We start from the raw sequence: 27,265 nt of genomic DNA on the forward strand, positions 1-27,265 counted from the left end.
GGATGGACCTCAAAAGGTAAGAAGTGTTATTCCCAAATGAAGGATTTTCTGTAAAATATTCATTATAACAAAATAACAAAGTAGGCTAAAAGAAAATATCTAAAAATAATACCTCTATTTTAACTCCCCCTCTTAACCAAACCAAACAAGTCAACATGAGAATGTTGACACAATCACACCCAGTTAAAAATATTTTATCTTTATATCCCAAATGAATTCATTAACTTGGATTTACTTCTTATTTTATCTATTTAATCAAGAGTTGTTGCTACAGTAGGTGATCACCATACTATACTAAGATCACCAAGCTAACCTAGATAACCCAAAAAATAAGTGAAATAAAACACAAGTAACACTGTTCTTCCTCTACCTCCACCTTTTAGGGGTGAAAACAGAATAAACATGAAATATATGCTTGATTCTGTATCTACTGTAAACTTAAACTTAAGTTACTTATAACTCAATAACTTTATGATCAAAAGGTTTGGCCTTTTCCTTTTTACTGAGTTAAAAATTTTAAATTAGTTATTTGTAGAGAACAAATACCTAAAACAATGTTGTACCTGACTTCCTGACCAAAAAGCAAATTTTGTTATATGCAAGGAAGTTTTAAGTCAGCAATAAAAGCAGTCATCAGAATCTAAATCATACTGTCCATAGTTGCATTATCCACATGCATATAAGGGACGGGAAAAAGAAAATTCATTAATTTCAAATGTAAAAGCTCAATAACAGTTTTGTAATATAGTAAAAGCCTTTATAAGTGATTCATATCCTCTGGGCTTGACAGTTTTGTCACATGTTTAGTTTGTTCCTCAGATATTCAAAGCCTTAAAATTTGTGTTTGTGGTCATAAATGAGGCCAACTCTATAAATTCCCTCACCCACTGTCCAGAAAAATTTAAATATCATCTGAAAGCATAGTAAGGTTTGAAAGGAACAGGTGTACAACTTAGAGAAAATTAGCTTTCTGAATGACTTAACCAAAATCTTACTAAAGCTAACAAAGAGCAGAATAGAAATTAATAGAATACATCATTAACCATATACAGTTTTAAAGTAAAAGAGGAAAAATAATAAACCAGCAACATTCATAAGAGGTAACAATATCCCCACACATAGGCACCAGAGAAACAAAAAAGTAACTTGCAACAAGTCAAAGAGCATGACCTTGTATGGTTCATATATCTTGATTTCTGCATCTATAAATTGAAATTTATGTCACAGGTATTTCATGTTAATATCCTAAGGCTATCCTACTGAACGGTCTAGAGCTTTAAATGTATTTAATGAAATTACATCAAATACACAAAAAGAGAATGCTATCAATATACACTATGTGGAAAATGAGCTATGTAAGTTGTGGACAAGTACTGGGGGGGAGGGAGAATAAAGAAAGCAAAGGAACGGGTGACATTGTTCAAAAAAAAGAAATGTACTCACATTACCTGACTTATGGAATGGTAATTTCTCAGTATAACACCTTAATAATACAATAAATCATTTTTAAAAAGAATTAACAGTAAGATTCTGATTAACTGTACAACAATGATGATGATTTTCAATCTAACTCTGAAACTAATGCTAGAACATTTCTACTAAATGTAATAAGTTTGATACTCAGTTTAAAGTTGCAATTTGACTCAACTCTTGACATCAACTTGTAGCTTGTGCCATGTACCATTTAGGTAGTGCTTTTTATAGAGATGACTTAGGCCATGTTTTCTGCTATGAATTCAATCATTTCCTGAAGTATTAATTTACTTTATCCTTGACAACTGTTAAGGTGTTAGAAAGAGCCTCAGTTTTCAAGTAGGGAAAATAAAATACAGGAATAAAAAAATCACTTGCAAAAGTTTTTAACTTAAAATCTCCCAGTTACTAGAGTGCATATCACCTATTTTCCCCATTATCCTGAAAAAGGTTTCAGTTATTGTGCAGGCAGATAGGTGAAACTCCACACCAAATATGGCCACCATATTTTAGAGTATCAATGTACCTTAATAATCTATTTTAAATCTCAGTCACTAGACATAGCTTAAGTATTTGAGTAGAACATCTTTCTCCTGAGACTTGCTGTTCTACAGGTAAAACTCTAAAAACAGGCTTCCCAAGAATATAAGGAACAAAACTGGTTTTAAGAAATAAAAAGTAGGGATAATCTTACATAAAATTTGAAAACAATAATCCAGTACAGATCTAGCACAGAAAGCACAGCAATCACCTTCTGTATTAATATTCATGTAAACAATTCTTCACCCCATTTCCACTTATTTTTCACTGAAATTTTTTTGTGAAACACTCTCATTGGATATGCAAAGTATTTATTAATATGCACATATTACTTAGGTATGGTTTATATCTTGGTTCTAATTTAAAATGCTTTTAGAACTACATGAAAAAAAATTTTCACAGAAATTTCCAAAACACAGAAAGGCCCCCCACTCAAGCTAAATTCTAAATCCACAGTATTTATTGAAAATAAACACGTTCTGAACCAGAGCTAGTCCTAGGGAGGAACCTACAGCAAGCTCAAGTATGCTTGTGCTTTGCAAATGCTTCCCTCCTTCCCTGTTCAACCCACTCTCCCCACTGGTTGCATACGTGATTAAGCACTTACGCATAGTCAATCCCACACCCACTATTTCCATATTAAAGCTTCTAAGAAAAGAACTGTGCTGGTACCCACCTAGAACATAGTCACTGCAGTCCAGCATTGCTGTGAAATCTTGCAGAGGTGCAGACAGTCCAAAGTAGGAAAGAAACAGGTAGCAGTTTGGGGTAGGGATATGAAGGTACTAACAAATCTGTTTCTAACAAATCTGTACTTTGTTCTTTACAGAACAGGGTGGAGGAAGTGGAAAGTGAATTAACTAGAGACGCAAAATACAACTTCAGTTACACCATAGCAATCTTCAACTGAATAAGGAAACTTCAGTTGCTCAGAGGAGTTTTAGTCTCTCCTACCAGCAAGGACTGACATTGTCAAGGCAACTGAAGCATGAAAAGTTCCCCTTTTTGTAATAAAATAGAAACAAAGATTGCAGCTGGCAGTTTCCATAATGAAGCTTAATCAGTATGCGCGTGATTAGGGCCTTATGCAAATCTCTCCTCGTTAGCACAGCAGCCAGCACTTTGAAGTCCATGAACAATTCATTTACAGAATACACTGAAAGCACTCCCTGCATAATTTAAATCATTGCATAAATATTTATCAGCTTATTTGCATATTAATTGGCAGTGCACGAAGGGAAAAATTATCTCCAGAGTGCCAGCATAATAATTAGGAGGATAAAATGAGATTTCTTCCAATGGTCTGGCATCTTGGACCTAACTTGAGATTATACCAGGGGAGAAGGGATGGGCAGCAGACAAAGTTCTGATAGAATGCCACTAAAATGACATGTACAAATTAGAAACAACTCTACAGACTTAAGCATCTTTAATCTTATTCCTGCTGGCAACAATGACTTCAGTAATAAGAAGATTTGCAAAAGGCTTTCTACACAATCCAAATAATCCCTAGGAAACAATTAGCAAGGTAGAAGCAGAACACAGGCTGTCAAGATGGTGCTAGTCTACTGATAGGAAATTTTCCAGTTATTAACACACACTGTCAAGAGAAAGTCATACTTAAAACACAGCAACAGTGTAAGTTCTGAAGTAGGGTAGTATGTATGGAAGTATCTTTGAGAGTATGGCTATTCATTGTCTGTAAGTCTTTTTATACTAATCAAATTGACAGAACAAATTAGATTTCTACTGATAATGCAGTAAATACCCTCCCATCAAAATCACACTCAGAAAGAACATATTCTGTTACTTAGCATACAGATCAGCAAAAATGGGCTTTGTAAATTGTAGAATTACTTAGTATTTTCAAATAAATTTAATGGATCTCTTTCTCTCTCTCTCTCTCTCTGTTATACATGTGTGTTTGAACATGTTTGTTCAATTGAAAGTGAATTTACAAGGTAAAACAAGCTTTTCAGCAATACAGAATGACATTGTATGCTTATCACTAAAGATAATTTAGGGGAAGTTTTTTTTTAACGCAAATTAATACTCTTTTATAAGAATAAAGAAACTGAGTCACAGAGAACTAAGGCATTTTTATGCAATGGAACACTAATAATTTGGAGCCAGAATTTAAAATCAGATCTTGCTTGACCCTAAGATCTGAGCTCTTGGCTATTCCTATGCATTATGAATGAGTGGTACATACATTGAGGGAATTGTGATTAAATTATCAGGATAAAATCCTTTCTTTTCAGCAGTAAGAAAGGACAAAAGCAATGAGTAATTATTGTCAAAGATGGTGTGTTTAAAAATCAAGCATGAACAGATACATTGAGGAGTGCACTAGATATACAGAGAGTTCTCAAGAGAGTCCTCCCATTATTTGCTTTTCTTTAGCACCTGTCTTCAAGCATGTCTTATTTTTAAAATACCTATTTAGTTTTCTAAAACATTAAAGCTGAAATTAAATTCAGCATCCAATGTGGGGAGGGGGAGCAGGCCTGGAGCATGAACTTATCATGAACTCAGGGTCTGGGTGCTGTCCCTGAGAATTCTTTATTATGCACAAGGCTAGCGCTCTACCACTTGTGCCACAGTTCCTCTTTTAGTTTATTGCTGGTTAACTGGAAATAAAGGTCTCACAGACTTTCCTGCTCAGCCTGGCATCAGCCTTCTGAGTAGCTATGGCATGAGCCCTGACACTCAGCATCAACATGCATTTAAAAACAAAAACGAGAACTTTATAAATATTTGCTTGAAAACAGTAATTTATAGAACCACTAACCTTTCTATCCCCCCTCCTTTTTTAAAACCAGCACTCTTACATTCTTCTCTGTTCTAAAGAATCACAAAGGGGTATCAATGTTCAAGAAGCAATGTACCCACTACCTGATGAATGTAACTGTAACCCCTCTATACATCATGCCAACAATAAAATACAATAGTGATTTTAAAAATCACAAAATGTTTCTGTTAAAATCTGGAGGAGACATTTTCACACTGCCAATGAGTGCCTATGAAACCATTACGGTTCCTCCCATCCTGGAGCCTTAATGCTCTCATCTTCATGATGATAATGACACCCTTTCTTGGGATGCTTGAGTTGTGAGTTCATGCTTCTTTGTGTACGTACACCAGAGGCAATTGCTCCAGGGAGACAGCAAGTCAACCTGGTACATATGGTATATCTTTTAAAATCAGCAATTTTAATAAATTAGGCAATTGTAATGAATTAACTTTGTATTAAAAGCAAGAAAATACAGACTAGAATGCAAATTCCACATGCATTTTTGAAGGTTCTAGAAAGATTTGAGTAAAACAAGGCTAAAGGAAGAAACAGAAAAAGAGAAACATTTTCTGCTCTCCATACAAGAACCTGGAGTTAAACATAACATGAAATGAATTTTGAGGGTATAATATGTTCAAGGACACAAGTTCTTTTTGGTGGAAAATACAAAACACAATGGTGAGTGTAGCTAGAATATGTAAGCGCTAATAAATGTTTTATTACTTTCTCTTCTGCATTCACAAATTTTTAATTTATATCTGAAACTGTCTTTTTGTACTTTATGCAGCAACACTTTTAAAATATCTTTTGCTGGCCAAATTGGTCTTTCATATACATCAAGAAGAGCTAGACAACTGTCATGTCATGTCTGCTATACCCTGTAGTGTATCTACCCCTCAAACCTCCAGTGCCTCTGCACGATAGTGAAGCTGCAGCTCCCTAACTCATATGGGCTCCTTTACTATTCATGATAAGATGCCTCTCCCCCCACATACCTGCTCTGAAAAGCTGCATTACAGTAGAAAGAGCAAGAAAAACTCCTTCAGTTGCTCTTCAAGTTCTAAAGGCAGGTTTAAATACTGAAAGGCAGTCCAGGCCTTTATAGAGGAACTGAGTCAGTAAGAAAGGTGAGGAGAGGCTGGGAGTTTGGCCTAGTGGTAGAGTGTTTGGCTAGCATACACAAAGACCTGGGTTCGATTCCTCAGTACCACATACATAGAAAAAGCCAGAAGTGGTGCTGTGGCTCAAGTGGCAGAGTGCTAGCTTTGAGGAAAAAGCCCAAGGACAGTGCTCAGGCCCTGTGTTCAAGCCCCAGGACTGGCACAAATAAAAAGAAAGAAAAAAAGAAAGGTGAGGACAGTACCATCTTTCCCATTTTACCCCAAAACAGGACAAAGTCTCACACGTTCATTTCAATTAATCTTTTGCCTGAAATAACAGTGAAGAATTACTTGGATTCAAACTAAATACAAAACATACATACAAAAATAAACTTTCAATTCCCTCCCCCCCCATAAAGGTTTGTGGAATTGTTGGCATGAATTAATCCAATTCAATTGCTTTCTATTCATTCATTTTTTTTTTTTTTTTTTTTTTTTTGGTCAAGGTGCTTAAATTCTGGGTCTGGGCATTGTCCCTGAGCTCTTTAGCTCAAAGCTACCAATCCACCCCTGGAGCCACAGTGCCAATTTTAGATTTCTGGTGGGTAATTGGAGATAAGACTCTCTCGAACTTTTTGTGCCTGGGCTGGCTTTGAACCACGATCCTCAGATCTCAGCCTCCTAAGTAGCTAGGATTACAGGAGTCAACACCGCCCCCCTGCCCCTCCACCCCCGGGCCTGGCTCACTTGCTTTCTCTTAACATAATAATTTGATTCAATGGCTGTTACACTGGAGAAGAGACTAACAAATACTCTTAAAATATCTGATGCTTAGATGAACTACAGGAGATATGGAGAAAGATTTATAGAAAATAGAAAGAATAGGAAACTGTAAAGTTCAAATATATATAATTCAAAAATTTCCCAAAAATGTGTCCTTTTTCCAAAAGGAGGGAAAAATATTGTTCCATGACCCAGAATCCATGGCTAACATTATTAATGCAAAATAACCTTATACTGATAAGCAAAGTTTGGGGCTAGTCTAGTCTCATTGGAAATGACGAGCAATATTAACTACAAACTTGTGCTTTACAATACATCTTTGTAAAGAGGTAATTTTGAAGTACATTACAATTGTATATGAATGTAGCATAAAGAACTTCAATGAAAGCTGCTGATCAACAGAGGGTTGTATGGGGAAAGAAACAGGCTCTATTGGGAGTGGGTACTTAGGATTGTGCTAATAAGAAGGATAAATGAGGATAAAAATGGTAAAAGTAGAAGGGAGAAGTAGAAGGGAGAAAGGAGGGTATTAGAAGGGGCAACATTGAATAGAATACAGTGTATATATATATATATGAGTAGAAATGTCACAATGGAATGAAATACTCATGCTAAATTGATCCTAATAGGAAAATAAGTAAATACATAAAGAAACCACATCTTTTAGTGTGAGTGAACTGAGGTCAGAATATATTCTATCTTGCTAAGTCATAAACATTCAAACTGGGCACAAGAATCATTTGCACATACTGTTCAGTAATGGTTCTATTCTTAATCTAATGGTTAAAGATATCTGACTCACTAACCATTCCCTAATCGCAGTTTAATTCAAAGTCAGCATGGACAGGAAAATCTAATGCTATCTATAATTAACCATGTGTGTGGGGGGGGGGGGGAGTGGAAAGTAGAGCTGTGGCTTATGTGGGAAAGTGCCCAGACCCTGAGTTTAACCCCAGTACTGGGTTCTTGATATGACAAGTTACTGCCAATTAAAAACTGAACACTTTGTATTACATTAGATTTTAGATCTAATTTAAGTCTTCTATTTTAACTGACCTTTTTAGCACTAAAGCAATACTAGTAAGCATGTTCCTCCCAGTTTGAAATACTCCTTATGCACAGGTGAGCATCCAGGCTCTCTGCCCTTAGTGTAGATTTGCCTTTGTTTACCTCTTAGAAATCCATTATCAAAAGAAATAATGTATCGGCTCTCATCTCCTTTGCTGTCCCTTGGTTATCTCATATTGTTACAGTATCTCACTTTGTTATCTGATATATTGAATTTATTTGTATTTGGTTATTTGAAATTTGATAGGGAAGGGGGGAAAACCAAGAGGGGGGGGAGGGTAATGGGTACCAAGACATGTGAAAGGGTATCAATGTATATGAATTAATGCACCTTTTATCTGGCAAATATCATGTAACCGCTTTATTAATTACAATAAAAAATTTAAAAAAAAGAAATAATGTATCGGATATATTTGTATTTGGTTATCTGAAATTGGATAGGGAACGGGAAAACAAGATGGGGGTGGGGGTGAGGGGGAGGGAAATGGGGACCAAGACATGTGAAAGGGCATCAATGTATGGGAATTAATGCACCATCTATCTGGCAAATATCATGTAACCCTTCTATTAATTACAATAAAAATATATGGAAAAAAATTTTTTTAAAAAAGAAAGAATGTAAGCAGGGGGCATGGTGGCTCACGCCTGTAATCCTAACTACTCAGGAGGCTGAGATCTGAGGTTCAAGGTTCAAAGCCAGCCCAGGCACAAAAGGACCTGAGACTCTTATCCCCAATTAATCTGGCAAGTGGGGTTTGGCTCAAGGATAGGGTGGTAACCTTGATCTGAAGAGCTCAGGGCCAATGCCCAGGCATAAGGCAGTAGCCTTGAGCTGAATAACTCAGGGACAGTGCCCAGGCGGGTTCAAGCTCCAGGACTCACAAAAAGAGAGAGAGACAGAGACAGAGACAGAGACAGAGAGAATAATGTAATACCGTAAAATTATTTTTCTTAAAATATGGTATGTAGGCAGAGTGGCTTTAAACTCTTAAATCTTGTCTTGGCATCTTGAGTGCTAGATTACCCCACACATGACAGCAATAGCACAACTGTTAAAGAATAATGAAGTGTACAGATGTCCTACTGTCAAGAGTCCATTTACAAGGATTTAAACAATATTCTAATGAACACTGTAGATTCTATGGAAAAATTATTCACACTTATGATCTCTTCATTTTTTTCATTATTTAGAGAATACTTTATTAGTTTCTGTAATCAAATCCATGTAGATAAGACCTTACATATTTAAAACAGTGTGTTTACCCCTGTACAAAAGAAAAAAATTAAGTTTAATGTTTCTAGACCAATATGGCTATTAATTTCTGTACAATGCCAACTCAACACGGTAAACTAGGATACCTTTTCCAAAGTTGACAGCACAGCTAAAGTTTCCAAAAATTCAAATTATATATATATGTATATATATATTTATATTTACATAAAAAGATCAATAATAGCAGTATGTTATGCATCAATAGCAGCAACAGCTTTTCATTTTATTAATGTAAGTTCAACTTTAAACTCAGACCCAAGCACTGAGTCTTAAACAACTTCATGAAATCTATGTTATCACTTAATATGTCATATAAGGTTAGAAACACAGCTTGTTGGCATCGTAGATGTACTATATTTTATAGAAAGTATAAATTTTCTCTTCTAAACTTAAATCGGAACAAAAATATTAATGCCCCTCTCTCGCTAAGTAAGCATTAGTGGTTTCAGGGTAATGTAAAACAGAGTCCTGGAAACAGTCAGTAAAATGTAGCATGACCAAAAAGATGAATGATACAGAGAGTTAACAAATTGATCAAAGGAAAAGGAAGAAAATGACTTTGCATATAATGCTTTTTCTTCTGCTTGGCTTCCTTTACTGCTACACTTCCATGTGTATTATAAAAATGAAGGAATACATATGAATATCCCTAATATGTGCCTGGCAAAGTTAAGAATTCAGTAACAGTAGCTGCTTAGCTCTACCCCACTCCCTTCTTTTCTATTTGGGGGATGAGGAATAGCTGCAAATCCTCTTTAGGGTAGTTAAGAAACTTTACAATCAATAAATTATCAATAAACTTCACATTATTTTTGCATTCTCTAGACAGAGTTTTGCTTTAAAAAGAACTGCACAAAAAGTCTTATCTCAAATTATGAAGTGATAACCTAAGATTGCTCCAAAGAGAAAGGTATTAGGACAATCTGATACTTTTCTCATTTTGAAGAGGACACATTAACAATGTACTAAACTAAAAATCTTTGCTATAAGATGCCCACAACTAACCAGGTTTGGTGTTTAGTGTTTATATATGAACTTTTTTTTTCTTCCTGTCTTTTTACCCCTGCTTGGATATCATCCCTCAGCTTTTTTTTTCCCGCCCTTAAGGCTTTCTAGGAAGTAATTAGAGCTAAGAGTCTCATGGACTTTAATGCCCAGACTAGCTTTGAACATCAATCCTCAGATCTCAGTTTCCTGAGAGCTAGGATTATAAGTATGAGCCACCACAGAGATCAACTCTCCTAAGTATTTTTTAAAGGAAAATAGGATTTGTATCTTTAAATGACATAAAACAGCTCATAATTCTATAGTTAAAATCATTACAGTGAAAAAAAAAGATTTCTCTGTACTACTTTGTCTATTCTAAAATGCTTAGATTTTGGATGAGTGAATTATGAAAAAAACACTTCCATCACCACTATCTGTCTGTACTACTTTGTCTATTTCTAAAATGCTTAGACTTTTGAATGCGTGAATTATGAAAAATAAATACTTTCATAATCACTAACAGTTAATATGGTACAGGCTGAATTTACTATTAGGTAAATTCTACCCCCAAAACTTTAAAAAGGCTGCATAGTTCAATGGGTTTTGAAATCACAGACCTGAGTAGGTCTTAGCATCCCATGCTATCTTACTCTCCCTGAGCCTCACAGCTTCTTCATCTGCAAAACAAGCACGTTCTCAGGTTTACGTAAAACAACATGAATAGACCTTTCAAAGGCATACACTAATAAAAATGATCAATAGACAAAATAATTATGAAAAATAAAGCCACTGTCATTTCATATCCAAGCTATAAAGAAAACCTGTATGAAATAATACTATATGTTTATTGTCAAGACATTAATTTTGAAAAGTAACAGAATCTAATCTATAATCTGATCTCTGTTCTGTTTTAGTTGAATCTCTTTAATCAAAGTACTTGATCTTCCTAATCATAGCTCACTGATAAAATGTATGTTATAATATTCTGATCATTAGAATAATGTTATAGAAGTATTATCTACAAATTGCTTAAATTATAATATAAAATCATTTCATATATTTTATTATTACAAAATACAGATGATATGTACTTGGGATAAAATTTTCCATTGCTGGCTAAGTCACAAGCATCCCAACATCAGTCCACCACATCCATAAATATAAAACTTCAGTTATATATTTGGTAAGACAGTTTAATAGTCATTCTACAAAGTAAAGGGCAATCATTTATAACACCTGGATTTATCAGAGGCTACTAAATTAATAGCTTTATTTAGCAGAAAATATTTACCAGGTATAGAAAGACTGCATTCTTTCTTTGACTGATTCACTGAAAACTGAGAGTAGTTTGGTAATTAAAAAGGCAGGAAAGCTCTTCTTACTTTTCCAGTCTATGAATACAAAAAGAGAAAAAGGCAAAACTGAGTAAGCTGTATAAAATAACCTAATACTTTAAGAGGGTACAATTATACACACTGGACAATACTGAACTACCCATCACTTGAAGCTTTCTTAGGCAGGAACTTTTCTTGTGCCCATTTCCTCATTAAAAAGTACTAGTACTTGCTGGTACTAAAGGAATGGAAGTAAATGAGAAAGCACCTTTCAACATGCTTTGTAAGGTACTTTTTTTTTCCCATGAAGCTGTATAAAACAGCATTTCACTAACCAAAAAATAACTTACGAGTCTAGCATTCATCTTCCCTCAAATTTTTAAGTAAATGCCTTAATTGGTCTTATATATATATATCTGTATGACAGGTACAGATAGAACAATAGAGGAAAAAAACCCACAAGATTACATTTTGCATTTAGAAAATGGGAAAGGTCAATAGCTGGTATAAAAAATATGTGGAAATTCCTCACCCCTGACTAACCAATCAGAATCCTAATCACTAGGAAATAAACAGCCTCAACCTACAAAGAAAACTGGTACATTCACTGGCTTTTACTTGCAATATATCTATACTATATAGCGATTTTTGAATTAGTATAACTAATGAAAATAGCTAGCATAATGTTAGTACAACTAAATTGTACCAAGGAGTAGCATAACTTTAAATTTTATATAATCAACATGCCTCATGAAACAAATCCATATAACTTTTTTCTATATTAGTTATGGTCCTATTTCTTGAAATTATGAATAGGTTAGAATCAAACAAAATCAAATATGTTAACAACTACAACAATGTTCTTTGTTTTCTCCCTAATATCTAATTCAACTTTATTGAGGCAAGTCTCTGAATATTAAGCATAGCAATGTTTGAGGCTTCCCTCTTTGCCCTCCACATATGTATGCATGTACAGATATTTCAGAATAGTTTCACACATGCCATTTTGTTTGCTTCTTACAAAATACTTATGTACTAGGTTAATATTCCCAAGACAGTGACATGACCCAGAAAATAAGGGGAACTGGGCTATACAAAATTGAAGAAACAAGGGTGTCTGAATATGTATTTTTTCATGAGGTAAGAGCCATAAGGTTGAATCACAGAAACAGAAATTTAATTATCATAATCTTATAAAATACTGAAATAGATTAGGAATGTTTTCTGTAGTGTTATTTACAGTATTGTCCTAATTAAAATGCCCATAAATGTCCAGAAACTCAAAATTAAGTAGTTTTCTTAAAAAAAAAATGCTTAAGTCTAAAATAGGAATTCAGGTCATTTGTTGTGAATAGAATGTAAATGTACCAAACTGTCTTTAGAGGAGTTCTGTGATTAGGGAATTAGAAAGGTAGAAATCAATGTAAAATCTACTGTCCTTTATAGTCAGAGTGGCTAAAAACCTAACATTTTATTTCATAATACATATGAAAAGTCTGTTCTTTTAACTTCTTTACCAAAATAAAGGGGGGGAGGGACCTGTAAACTATAAGATATATCTAAAAGTAAGAACAAAGTAAGGAAATCCTGAAAAGGGCTAGGAAGGCATTTAGGTAAATATACAAATAAATATAAACTTCAACACATGCACTACAACCACCCAGAGCAATATGAAGGTAACAACAAACTGACAAGTTTACTGCCACATTCACAGACCTTTTATTCTTTAAAAAAAATTCCCCCAACTTAAACTACATGCAAATAAGCCAGATGTGGTCCTAAAAACAGTAATCCTACTGGTTCCTTCTGTTTCCATAGCAACATGCATTCCTGATAATGGTAAACAGGTTATTCCGACCTCTGAAAGGTTTAAAAAGTTGAAAGAAACAACAATTATGGTGTCTTAGAAAGGAATAAATACAATTTTTTTTAAATTCTTATCTTGAATAAAGCAAAATACCTTCTTTAAATCTCTGTCTTTCAGCCTAGTAGCAGGAACTTACAAGATGTCAACCATTACATTTAATAACAATTGTTTGACTAAAGAAATAAAAATTCTAGCTACTTGGCAGGCAGAGATAGGAAAGATTATGGTTCAAAGCCAGCTAGGATAAAAAGTTCACACGACCCAACTAAAGCAATAAAAGCTGGGTGCAGTGGCCTGTGCCTGCCACTCCAGCCAAAGGGATCAGCATAGGTATAACATGAGACCTTATCTGAAAAATAACTAAAAGAAAAAAGAGCTGGAGCCATGGCTCAAGTAGTAAAGTAATGCTTGAGTAACAAAGCCCAAGGAGGTGAGGAGTCTGATTATGACTATTCAACAGAATATAGTGCTCACATACTAGGACACTCAAAACACTACCATTCATATCACCAAAGTTTTCACACACAAAGGAGCAAACTAAACCACTTACGTCCCTTGATAAGGGAACAATTTTTCAACAACAGTAGATAATGTATGTAAGGCTCAGCATGATGAAGTCTGAGTCACAAATTTTAACACCCTTCACTACTTATAAAATTCAAACATACAAGGATGCATTTAGTATGAAACTGATTGGGCACTACTTTCATGTACTATATAATATATATCCACCTACACCTCCTTCCTTTTTTTGTTTTTCTCTCCCTCACTGTCTTCTGGGGCCCATAACATGGGCCAGTAACTGGGGCTTGAATTCAGGGCTTGTGCCCTGAATTGGTTTTTTCTCTCATGGGTGGCACTCTACCACTTGAACAATACCTCCAGTTCTGCCCTACCCCTCCATTTGAGACAAGAGACTTTCAGTTTTGTCTGCCCTAGTTGGCTTCAAGCCTCAATCCTCAGATCTCAGCTCCTGAATAGCTGAGATTCTACAGTTATTCACCACTGGCACCCTGCTCTTTCCATATTTCTAATGGTATGTACAGCTAAGCAAGTTCTGCCATTAAAGTGAGCAGAGATACTGAGAGATTTAATGGAGAAAATCCACTGGGCAAATCAAGCATGTTATGTGCTGTTAAGATTGGTGAACTCAACACAACTGAATAGTTTTCTGAAGTTCATTATTAAAAAACAAAATGCTAAATGCCTTCGGTATTAAAGGCCTTGAATATTACTCAATAAATTGTACTTTCAAATTTTTATTTGGAGCTGGGATGAAGTTCAGTGTTAGCATACCTATCTAGCACACACAAAAGAAAGGAAAGAAAGAACAAAAGAGAGAAAGAAAGGGAGAGAGAAGGAAACAAGAGGAAAGAAAGGAGAGAAGGAACAGAGAGGTAGGGAGAAGACAAGCCAAAACATATGAAATTCCAAGTAAGTGTTCATGTAAGAGTTCCCAAGATTATCTCGTAACCTTGTTTATAAAAACATGATATAATTTACTTTGAGTCAGATATCACCCTGCCCTCCCATTGTTGGGTACCAAATCCTACGTTCACTAAGCAAGTGCTTTAGCAATGAGCTACATATCCAGCTCTAATTTTCTTCTATTATGCCAAATAGTAATAGTTATTACTTTACATTTAATTTTTATTTCATTTTTAATGAATAATGGCTATTTTTAAAAAGTTGTTTGTTTACTTGTCTGTGTTGGTACTGGGGCTTGATTTCAGGGCTTGAATTCAAGGCCTTCAACTTTCACTTGGCTTTTTCACTCATGGTTGTCACTCTACCACTTGAGTTATCCTTCAGCCCAACTTTTTTGCTAGTTAACTGGACATAAGGTCCCACTGATTTTTCTACCTGAGTTAGCTTCAAACCATGATCCTCAGATGTCAGCCTTTTGCATAGCTAAAATTACAGGTGTGGGGCTGGGAGTTTGGCCTAGTGGTTAAAGTGCTTGCCTAGCATGCACAAAGACCCGGGTTCAATTCCTTGGTACCACATACATACAAAAAAGCCGGAAGTGGTGCTGAGGCTCAAGTGGTAGAGCTCTAGCCTTGAGAAAGTCCAAGGACAGTGCTCAGGCCCTGTGCTCAAGCCCAGGACTGGCAAAAAAAAAAAAAAAAAAAAAAAAAATTACAGATGTGAGTCATCAGTGGCCAGCTTTTTAAGTTTTATTGAAGAATCTTAGCTTGATTACTTTTTTCCAATATATTTAATTGCCTTCCCAGGATTCAAGCAAATATTTTACTTTATTGAGCAAATCGGTATAACTAAAGAAGTGAAATGCTATGCATTCTGTTTTTATTATATATTAACAAAATTCCTCTTGAAAAGAAGCTACTAGGCTTGGAATGTGGCTTACCTAGGATGCATGAGGCCCTGGGTTCAATTCCTTAGCACCACATAAACAGAAAATGCTGAAAATGGTGCTGTGGTTTAAGTGGTAGGGCGCTTGCCTTGAGTAAAAGCTCAAGGACAATGTCCAGGTCTAGAGTTCAAGTACCAGGACTAGCAAAAAAAAAAAAAAAAAAAAAAAAAAAAAAAAAATGAAGAAGAATCTACTAGTTCAGATAAGAAGGACATAAGACAAACCAGGTTGGATCCTTTTAAAACTAGTCAACAGAGAAATTACAGGAAAGACTCCAATAAATAAGAATTAGGCAAGAATGATAACTGGTTTTAAACACAGAACTTGTTACAATATAAAAAACTGTGGTTATAGGGGCCAGGAGTTTGGCCTAGTGGTAGAGTGCTTGCCTAGCATGCACGAAGACCTGGGTTCAATTCCTCGGTACCCCACATACATAGCAAAAAGCCAGAAGTGGTGCTGAGGCTCAAGTGGTAGAGCGCTAGCCTTGAGAAAACCCAAGGACAGTGCTCAAGCCCTGAGCCCAAGCCCAGGACTGGCAGAAAAAAAAAAACACAAACAAAAAAAAAACTGTGGTTATTTCTCCTGTAATTAAGAAAAATGGGAAAATAGATAAGAATTTTCTAATACTGACCAAGCTGTTTAAAAATAGACATGGGTTTTTGTTGTTGTTGGTGGTGGTGGTAGTATTTTTGCTTTGGGGTGGTTTCGTTGTTGTTGTTGTTTTTGTCTTTTTTAAGCGGGCAAGAAGGGAGCCACAGAGAGGGAGAGAAAGGAGAAAGTGTGAACAAATGCAGTCATGGTATTCAGTATATTCTATGTGGAAAATGAACCATGAAACTTTTGGGCAGGGACCGGAGAGGAGAAACTACAGGAAATCAAAGGAAGGGGTGACACTGTCCAAAAAAAAAATATTTACTACCTGACTTATGAAACAGTAACTTCTCCGTATAACACTTAATAATAACAGTAAGATTATATTTGATAATAATAATGGTACTGATCACTGCTTCATTTGGCCTTAATTTAAGTCTTATTTTATAGGAATGAAAAAAGGATGTGATTGGCTGAACTTCAACCAAAATGTTACCATAATGTTTCCATCAATAATCTACTTCCTCAGTAGGGTAATTCTACCCTTTGTCTACCTAATGATTTAATTGTATTATGAACTAAAATAAAATTACCTACAAAGTTTGATTTTAGGCAAAATAGAACTATAGCAGCCATGAATTACCTATTTTTATAGCAAACAGCAGTTCCAAACAGCTCTCTTTTTATAGACTTTTCTTCATATCTAAACTCACTTTTTCTGCAATTGCAAAGAAGAATTCACAATGCCCCTAAGGGGATCCTTGGTCTTCTGGCAGAGAAAATAAGCTTTCTAAAACCCATTCAAATTCTACTGCTTATAATAACACCAAAGAACCAATTCAGCAAGACATTGAGAGAATAATTCCATTATAATTATGGACTCTATTCCACAAATCTAAAGCTTTTCACAATGCTTCTCAAGCAAATCCAATGCATATAATAGTTATCAATAACTTTCAAAATAGAAAGTGAGGTTTAAAATTCCAGGCAATGAGAAATGGTTATCTATTTCTAGAAACGATACCAATAAAGAGAGTGAAGCTTAATTATGCTAAATCAAGATCCTGTATGGATTCTGCTTCTTATATAATAGATATTAAAAGTAAGGTAACTATTTCTGAGCAGGTATTTATACTACAGTAGTATAAATAGTAGTAATTTGAAGGAAAACAAGTGAACAGTATACAAGCAGACCAGATCTCAGTAGTCTCAAACCAGCAATACACTTAAGGGTAGCTAGAGTTCACAGTGTTCACTATAAAGGAAAGAAAGAGAGCATCTACAGGTCACTTTTACAATCTGCCCCAGACTAGGAAGTACAATGAGGCTACTGAAGTTTCTATACTTAGTTGCTTTTTGTTTGTTTTGTTTTGTTTTTGCCAGTTCTGAGCTTGAACTCGGGATCTGAGCCCTGTCCTTGGCCTTTCTCAAGGCTAGGGCTCTACTATTTGAGCCTCAGCACCATTTCCAGCTTTTTCTGTGTATGTGGTACCAAGGAATCAAACGTAGGGCTACATGAACGATAAGCAAGCACTCTACTACTAGCCCTCTTATACTAAGTTTTATGTGCTATTAATTGATTTTTTTGTTTCACTGTGGAAAATTTCAACAATATACTAACATGCTTCAAAGGAAACTGCTACACTTAATTTGAAAGAATAGAAGCACCTAACTCCTGAACATACCCTAAAAATTAAAATCTTAATTTTATTCATATGTTACAGATCCTTCCCCCAACAGCATCCAGAAATGTTTCTATCTTGCCTTGATTCCTTCTTGCAAATACACCACTTGTCTATGTGAAAATTACCTCAATATTGACAGAAAAATGAGATATGTAGATAAAGAAAATGGACCATTAGGGCCCGGAGTTTGGCCTAGTGGTAGAGTGCTTCCCTAGCATGCACGAAGACCTGGGTTCAATTTCTCAGTACCACATACATAGAAGAAAGCCAGAAATGGTGCTGAGGCTCAAGTGGTAGAGCTCTAGCCTTGAGAAAAAAGGAACCTAAGGACAGTGCTCAGGCCCTGAGTCCAAGCCCAGGACTGGCCAAAAAAAAAAAAAAAAAACCCCGAAAGAAAGAAAATGGACCATTAAAGAAAATAAAAGTGACATACTTAATCATGACATATAATCAGCTTGTGAAATTACCATCAAAACTTATTACTTAACAAAAGTAGTTTAAGCACTGCTGTCACTTATCATTAGATTCAAAAATGATTCTAACATAAAAAAACAACCTTTATCTCTTGGTTCTTGCCCCATAGCAAAAAAGAAAAATCATAGTTTCAGAGCAAAGTGAGGTGTTAGCAACAGCAATCAATCCAACCTGTCCATTGTATGAACAAGGAAAGGATGTGCAAGGCTGTAGGACTTCTTTAAGGACACCATGAGTGAATGGCACTGATGAAATTCAAATCTATTTTCTGATTCCAGGTCTAGGATGAGTGTACTCACTGACCTTTCACCTTCAGAAATGTAAATTTTCTTAAAAAATTTATAGTAACTTAAAAAAATGACAAATATTGTATCAATGTAAGTATACTGATTATGTGTATTTTTCTCAAAAGATACTTTTGTAATAAATATCTATGCATTCACTTATTCAACAAATGATTTCATGAGATTATTATGTATTAGACAATATCCTCCACTCCATGGGGCCAGAAAGAAATCAGAAATGATAGTGACCTTCAGAAGCTTTGAAAAACTAGGACATCAGAATCTGTAATTTGAGTAAAAACTAAGAAATGTCTTTTTTTTTTTTTTTTTGGCCATTCCTGGAGCTTAGGGCACAGTCGGGGCCCTGGCACTGTCCTTGGGCTTTCTCAAGGCTAGCACTCTTCCACTTGAGCCACAGCACCACTTTTTGGCTTTTTCTGTGTATGTGGTGCCAAGGAATTGAACCCAGGTCTTCACATATGTTAGGCAAGCACTTGAACCACTAGGCCATACTCGGGCCCAATGTTTTGTGACAAACGTATACATACAATACTTTTTTTCTTTTGTGTTGAAATAAAGCAAGTTTTATTCAATTTTTTAAAATCTTCATGTAGAAAGACTTTAAAAAGTTAGGTGTTTATTTTTATTAGGTATATATTTTAGTTTAGTTGCTTAAATTATATAACATGGTTTAGGGATTCAGATAGTGCCTTTGATGTACACTTTAAACCACTTTGTATTTCACTGTGTAAAAAACTAATTTTATACTTTAAACAAGTTTTAATAAATATCTTAATGCTTTTACATTATAGTGGGCCCACAAAGAACTGTCTAAACGAAAAAGGCAAAATCTACCAACAATAAAATGTCTTAGATCAAATGTTTTCAATTGGTTTTGAGATTCACTGACCAAATACAGAATAGGATAAAATAAGGGTGATTAATACCTGAACAGTAGGCATTCACTGATCTTTATTAAACCGTTATAAAAATCTTTGTAAAATCAGTTGTGGGTCAGGGAGTTTGGTCTAGTGGTAGAGTGCTTGCCTAGCATGCACGAAGACCCGGGTTAGATTCCTGGATACCACATACATAGAAAAAAGCTGGAAGTGGTTCTGAGGCTCAAGAGGTAGCGCTCTAGCCTTGAGAAAGTCCAAGAACAGTGCTCAGGCCCTGAGCTCAAGCCCATGACTGACCAAAAAAAAAAAAATCAGTTGTAAAAGTCTGGTGTGGTTTTACACCATTATAAAATATAAATTAATCTTCATAAAATATGAAATATACACACTCAGAACTTCCAGAACTATAGCAATGAACATGAAGCTTTATTTATGCATGCCCACAGTGATCGCAGTTTATGTTCCTTCAGCTGACAATGCTTCTGCTATGGAGTATGGGCAGGGTAAAAGTGTGTGTGTACACACATGGACCTGGGGGGGGGGTCTGGCTATTCTAATCTGTCTCTGAAAATAATCTCCTAGAGGGGCTTTCCCTTTCCATTTAATTTTTTTTTAAAAATTACTCTTCCCAGTCACCACATTTTATTTTCTTTATGTAATCACAATTTAAAACTTGTTTGATTTTTGGTTTTCCTCACTAGAAGGTCAGCTTTCTTTAGCAACTTTGCATGTGTGGTAGAAGATAACAAGTGCTTCAAAATATATATTGAATAGATGAATGGTGCTGAGAAAGTCAGCAAGTATTAGATCAAGGATATCTGACTTAAGTCCACACTAAAACTCATTTTATCAAGAAGAATATCATCAACAAAAAAGAAAGGGCTTGAAGCAGGCACTGGTGGCTTGCACCTGTAATCCTAGCTACTCAGGAGGCTAAGATCTGAGGATCACAGTTCAAACCCAGCCTCGGCACTAAAAAGTCAGTCAGTGAGACTCTTATCTCCAATTAATCAGCAAAAAACTGGAAGTGTGGCTGTGGCTTAAGGGTTAGGGTAGTAGGCTTTAGCTGATGAGCTCAAGGACAACACCCAGGCCAAGGGGTAGGGCAGTAACCTTGAGCTGAAGAGCTCATGGTAAAGCGCCCAGGCTTAGTTCATGTCCCAGGACAACACACACACACACACACACACACACACACACACACACCTTTTTTTTTCTAAAAGCTAAACAATTTATCTACTCAGCACATTCAATATAATCCAACAAATATTTAATGCAGAAAACATTTTTTAAAGAAATAAGAAGGTCCCATGGTTATCTCATATTGTTACACTATCTCACTTTGTTACCTGATATATCGGATATATTTGTATTTGATTATCTGAAATTGGATAGGGAACGGGGGAAAACAAGATGAGGGGTGGGGGAGGCGGGAAGGGAAATGGGGACCATGACATGTGAAAGGGTATCAATGTGTAGGAATTAAGGCACCATTTACCTGGCAAATATCATGTAACCCTTCTATTAATTACAATAAAAAATACATTAAAAAAAAAAAGAAATAAGAAGGACTGGGATCATAGCCTAGTGGTAAGAGTGCTTGCCTAGCAGGCATGAAGCTCTGGGTTCGATTCCTTAGTACCACATACCCAAAAAGCTAGAAGTTTACTGTGGCTCAAGTGGTAGAGTCCTATCCTTGATAAAATCCAAGGAGAGTGCTCAGGCTCTGAGTTCGAGCCCCAGGACTAGCAAAAAAAAAAAAAGAGAGAGAGAGAGAGAAAAGAAAAGAAGTCTACCACTGTTTATATTAAGACTTTACGGTGACACAGACGACTTTCTAAAACGAAAACAAGTTCTTCCCAATTTTTCATTACAAAATTTTACCTTTTAAGACAAATATAATCTATTGTTTACATATAATCTTTACAAAGGCATATCTAATAAAAGAGAATGGTTTTTACCTCCAGAGCAGAAGATAGGCAAAAACTGCCTGTATTAAAATGTAACAAGATTTAGTTATACCAAGAATGTTTTGAAAGTACATTTTCATATAACAGAAAAGTAAAATTGAAATAAGTTTAAATCTTAACCATTAGTCTGTCAAATAACAAAGGAAAGAGTGAAAGCATTAATCAAGTCAATAAAAATAAAGGAGAAATTACCTGATCATCACTAATGCAAACATGAAAGAGGGACTTTGGTAAAGTCTCTAAGAGCCATCAGAATAAGACAATACGGAATCTGGTTTTAACTTTTTATATATAGTTCAGCCTCTTCTGTCTCGACAATTTAGATATTTTCATATATTAAGAATACATTAAAGCAGGCTGAGAATGTGGCTTAGTGGTAGAATGCCTGCCTAGCATGCATGAAGTCTGGGTTTGATTCCTCAGTACCACATAAACAGAAAAAGCCAGAAGTGGCACTACAGTTCAAGTGGTAGAGTGCCAGCCTTGAGCAAAAAGAAGCTTAGAGATAGTGCCCAGGCCCTGACTTCAAGCCCCAGGAACGGCAAAAAAACAAACAAACAAAAAAAAACATTAAAGCAGAGAACTGGTGGCTCACACCTATAATCCTATCAGAAGGATGAGATAAGAGGACTGCAGTTTGAGGCCAGCTTAGGCAGGAAAAGTCCATTAGATTCTTGTCTCCAAATAATCAGAAAAAAAGCCAGAAGAAGAGCTATGGCTCAAGTAGTAAAGCACTAGCCTTGAATGAAAAAGCTAGACAGTGTCCAGGCCCTGAGTTCAAGATCCAGAACCCGCACCAAAATTTAAAAAAAAAGGAAAAAAGAATATATTAAGAATACATGAAAAAAAAGAATACATGAAGCCAGTTAATTTACTGTTCGTTTATAGTAAATATAAGGCATCTAAGTAACTATATGTTGTTCTTATTCATTTTCCTTTAGAATACAAGGCATGAAGAAATGTCCCATGGAAGTATGGAAGACTATTTGAAACTTTTCATCTATAAACACTGCAAATCCTAACAATTTCTTCTATTATATATTGAGACAGGGTCCTAAATAAAACATAACTACTTTTTCCTTCCCTCAAAAAAAAAAAACCCCACAGTTTAGCTCTTTGCCACCAAATCAAAAAGCCACAAATCATGAAACTTAACTCTCACCTGTAAATAAATGTAAAATTGGAATTAATGTCAATGTTGACACTGATATATTGAAGATAGCTGTCATGGTACTATTCATACTTTTAAGCAATTTTGGTTGATAACAGCATAGAATGACTATACTGGCATAGAAAGACTAAAGGCAGGTATTGTTTGGTTGGGTGCCCAACAACATATAGATGAGTGTTGCTTTCTAGAATACAGATAGAAATGAATAGACTAGCTATAAAAACTGCAAGTTCAAAATAAAGAAAAAACAAAAACAAAATCTAGATAAGGGAGGGAGAACTCAAAACGCTACTTCTCAGGCCAAACAGAGAAAAGCTATTTTCAGTGTGGAAGGGTGGGGTGGGGCAGGGGAGGGGAGAGTTATCACAAATGCTTAATATGCATACAACACATTTTGCCAAATTCTAAGACCTATGTCTTATCTTAAATAACATTCAAGTTCTTATACCTAAATTATCAAGTTTTTCTGTATTTATTTGGTCACCAGGTACATCTTAACCCTGGTGGGGAGTGCCAGGAATAACTCTACATCTTTGGCTTGGACAATTGGAATGAATAAGATAACACTGATCACAAGACACAAGAGATTGTCATGTAGCATCATCAGCAAAGAGTCACTGTGATCTTACTGCCAAACAATATACTTACAGCTATAATTGTCTTTTCAAATAAGTCACAATATAAATGTGTGCTGTGTGATGACCTCATCACAGTTTTTCTACCAACAATATTACATTTGACTAAGATTGGCCTGTCAGTTCATAAGCTACAATTCTTCAACTGTGAATATCAGAATTTGCAGGATCTAGAAAAAAGACAGTAACAAAGATGGGAAAGAAAGGACTGTAAAAGAAAGCAAGTACACTGCCATGCTTTTAGAACAAGGATGCTAACATTAATAAACTGACAAAAATTCTTATAAAAGTTGGATTTATAACAAGCAGAATTGTACCATAGTGTATCATTTGTCCAGACAAATAAGTGTATGAACAAGACAATGAAATTAATATAACTTCCTTTCATTAACAAAGTTGAATCCACAGAATGAGAGATATTAACAGTGTTAAAAGTCATAGTAGTAGATTTCTAGTTTTAGGAGAGAATACATAACAAATTCAACTAAAAACAAAGATCCATTTCAAATGAAACCTATCTTCTCAATATTCTTATTTTTCATGCAGTAACTTATAAAAGGTTAATTCCAGACAATAATTCAAAGACCAAGAGGAAAGGAAGAAATGAGGGGGGAAAATGATCGAAAAAAAGAAAGCTGATTTCTGTTGTTAGTTTTATAGCCATGTAGATCCTCTCTAGTTCCACTCTCTACCCAAAAAAACTCTACCAAAACAAATTACAATAATGGAGAGGAGGATGTAAACAGAAGTAATGGATTACAGCAAAATATTGCATGCTAGAGATAATAGCTGAAATAACTGAATGACAACTGATATAGTTGCATTACAGAATAAACCGTACAACTGTGAGTAAAAACTACAGTGAAGGCACCAGATGCGGTGGTTCACGTCTGTAATCCTAGCTACTCAGGAGGCTGAGATCTGAGGAACAAGGTTCAAAGCCAGCCCAGGCACAAAAGGACCTGAGACTCTTATCTCCAAATAACCTCTAGAAAACTGAGAGTTTAATCTTTGCTTTTCACATAGAGACTAATCATGAACAATATGCTTCTAGTTAAAAGAAGCAAAAAAACTTAAAACTTTTATTTTTAACTATGATCTTTCTACCTTTGACAAACCCAGTAATTTATTTTAATTTAGCATTCTTAAATTTCAGTTTTTGCCATCTTAAACACAGTGCCCAGTTGCTGGGCACTGGTGGATCATATCTATCTAGAATCCTAGCAAGTCAGGAGGCTGATATCTGAGGATCATGGTTCAAAGGCAGCACTGGCAGGAAAGTCTGTAAGACTCATATCCAATTAAGCACCAGAAGACCAAAAGTGAAGCTATGATTCAAGTGGTAGAGTGCTAGCCTTGAGCAAAACAGCTCAGAGACAGTGCCCAGGCTGAGTTCAAGCCCCATGACCGACAAAAAATAAAATTAAATCCAAACAACATATGCTGGCAGGAATGTGGAGGGGAAAAAAAAAGACCCTATTGTACTACTGGTGGGAATATAAACTGGTACATCCACTCTGAAAGGTGGTATAGAGGCTCCTCAAAAAACTTAACAATAAAACTTTGCTAAGGGCTTGCCATACCACTCTTGGGCATCTACCAAGAATATTATAGTAGAATATCATAAAGACATTTGTACATCTATGTTCACTGCTTCACTATTCACAATAGCCAACATACAGAAACAGCTCAGCTGCCATATAACAGGTAACTGGAGGAGTAAAATGTGGTATATATAAGCAATGGAATTTTACTCATCAATTAAAATAAGATTATGTCATCTGCTGGGAAATAGATGGACCTACAACAAATCATATTAAGTGAGGCAAGAAAAGCTCAGCGAGACAAATAGCACATGTTCTCTTTCATTTGTGGACACTAGATTTAAAATATAACTGGATATGTTAGTCTTCAGTGGATGGACTCTAGGCATTCACACACAAACAGTCAGACAATAACTTTTAAGTGCAGAACCCAAAGGTGTGAACTTCTCTTAACTTTTGGACATGGGTTTCTTTCTGTTGTTGTTGGTAGTGGTAGTGCTGATTTTTGCTTTGGGGTTATTTTTTTCTTTTTTGGGGGGGAGGGAGGGAGAGTGAGGCACAGAAAAGGAGGGAAGAAGAATAAACAAATGCAATTATGCTATTCAGTATGCATTATAGTATGACCCTGACTCCAAAAAGAAGAGAAAAAAAAGAATAATTTTAAAAATTGCTATGTTGGCATTTCACAGAAATAATCAAATAATTTACTGGGTAAGAATATTTATTTCTGACAAGTAAATAACAGATAACATTTATTTCTAAAGGAAACTGTTATCCTTAGAAAAAGCCCTAATCTGTTCTTTATAATTAGTGAGGAAAATTCTTCATTTCTGTTGTGCAAGCTTGTTTTGTCAAGAGTTAAAAAGTAAATATTTAAGTGTTTGTGGGTACACAGTCTCTGTCACAACTATCCAACCCTGCTGTTGTAGTACAAGAGTAGCCACAGATATTACACAGATAATATGGCCCCAAAAGGGGGTGAGCTTGTATCACAGTAAGTTTATGAATGAGATTTTCAATAAATATTCATAAATTTTAATGTCATAAAATATTATTCTCATTTTACAACATCTAAAAATGAAAAATCCATTCCTTGCTCATAAGTGATACAAAATAGAAAATGTATCAGACTGGGCTTGAAGATCACTGTTGTCTATCTGCATGTTTTCCTCAATGTCTGTAGGAATAAAAATTCAAAGGTAACTAAAAATAAGTCTTTTTTCTTGACATTTCAATGATTTCTTTTCTCTATTCCATAGGAACTTTCTGAACTCATTTCATCATTTCCTTCTCTCCTTGTACACCCCTCTCCCCAGAGGGGTTTTAAAATCAAAATCTATCCATGTCGGGGAAAAAAAGCCACCCATCTAAACTTTCTATAAATCCTACTTCCTTAAACTATTATCAAGCTCCAAATCTTTTCATGTTCCATCTTTTAATAAATATAGTTTCCACCAATCTTATTATGCCCCCTTCCCTTTCAAGCATTACTTAAGTTTAATTCTATACAATGAGACTCCAGTGAAGTTGTGGCAGTTAAAGAAAGTAGGTTTTATATTTAATATATAAAATATATTTAATGCTTAGAATCTCTCCAGTAATAGTTCAAATGGCTTGTAAAGAAATTCAGGGAAGTGGCACTGTGGCTCAAGTGGTAAAGTGCTAACACTGAGCACAAAGAGACTCAGGATCAGCGCCCAAGCCCTGAGTTCAAGCCTGGGGCTGGCAAAAACAAACTAACAAACTAAGCTAAAACAAAAACAAACAAATAAGAAAACTTACAATATACTTGGGGCTAAGAATGTGCTTGCATAAAGCCCTGGATTTGATTCTTCAGTGCCTTATAAATGGAAAAAGCCAGAGGTGGTACTGTGGCTCAAGGGGTATGCTAACCTCCAGTAAAAGAAGCTCAGGGACAGCACTCAGTATCTGATTTTCAACCCAGGATTGGCAAAACCAAACCAAACCTAAACAAAAAAACAGAAACACACACACACACACACACACACACACACACACACACACACACACACCCCTCAGGAAAAGAATGGGCTTGTTTTTGCTAAATTGCTTCTTTCAGTACTTTCTCATTATGGTATTCTTTTTCTAACTTTATTCTTAAGTTTCTTATTTACTGAATTTTTCTAATTTTGATTACTATGGTTTGGATATTATTAGGACAATAACCTAAAAAGTTTTAAAATCAATATATCTTTAAATGTAAAGCTACATGGTTCTGGAGTATTAAACTAATAATTTAAAAATAAATTTGCATTTAATTTATAAAATAACATTTAAAATATGTTAAAAATTAATACTAACTTGAAAAGTTACTGCCACAACCTGGAAACAAACCATTTATTTCACAAAAGTGACTCTGTATGTGAGAACTGTATAAATGTGTGGTCTCTGGTAC

General features: G+C 35.3%; 1 protein-coding gene across 4 annotated transcripts in view; it reads right to left on the bottom strand.

Moving 5' to 3' along the window:
- Pou2f1 (POU class 2 homeobox 1) overlaps positions 1–27,265 on the bottom strand; it is a 145,909-nt gene that overhangs the window by 72,857 nt on the left and 45,787 nt on the right. The window contains exon 1 of one of the 4 annotated variants that reach the window (XM_090340531.1): positions 11,310–11,405. The exons of the other annotated variants lie outside the window; for them this stretch is intronic. The gene's annotated coding sequence lies outside the window, so the exon portion shown is untranslated. Of the gene's footprint in view, positions 1–11,309; positions 11,406–27,265 lie in introns of those variants that run through there. 4 annotated transcript variants of the gene reach the window in all.

Source organism: Megascapheus bottae, chromosome 10, assembly GCF_031878675.1.
Source record: "Megascapheus bottae isolate mThoBot1 chromosome 10, mThoBot2.hap1, whole genome shotgun sequence".
NCBI classification, from domain to species: domain Eukaryota; kingdom Metazoa; phylum Chordata; class Mammalia; order Rodentia; family Geomyidae; genus Megascapheus; species Megascapheus bottae.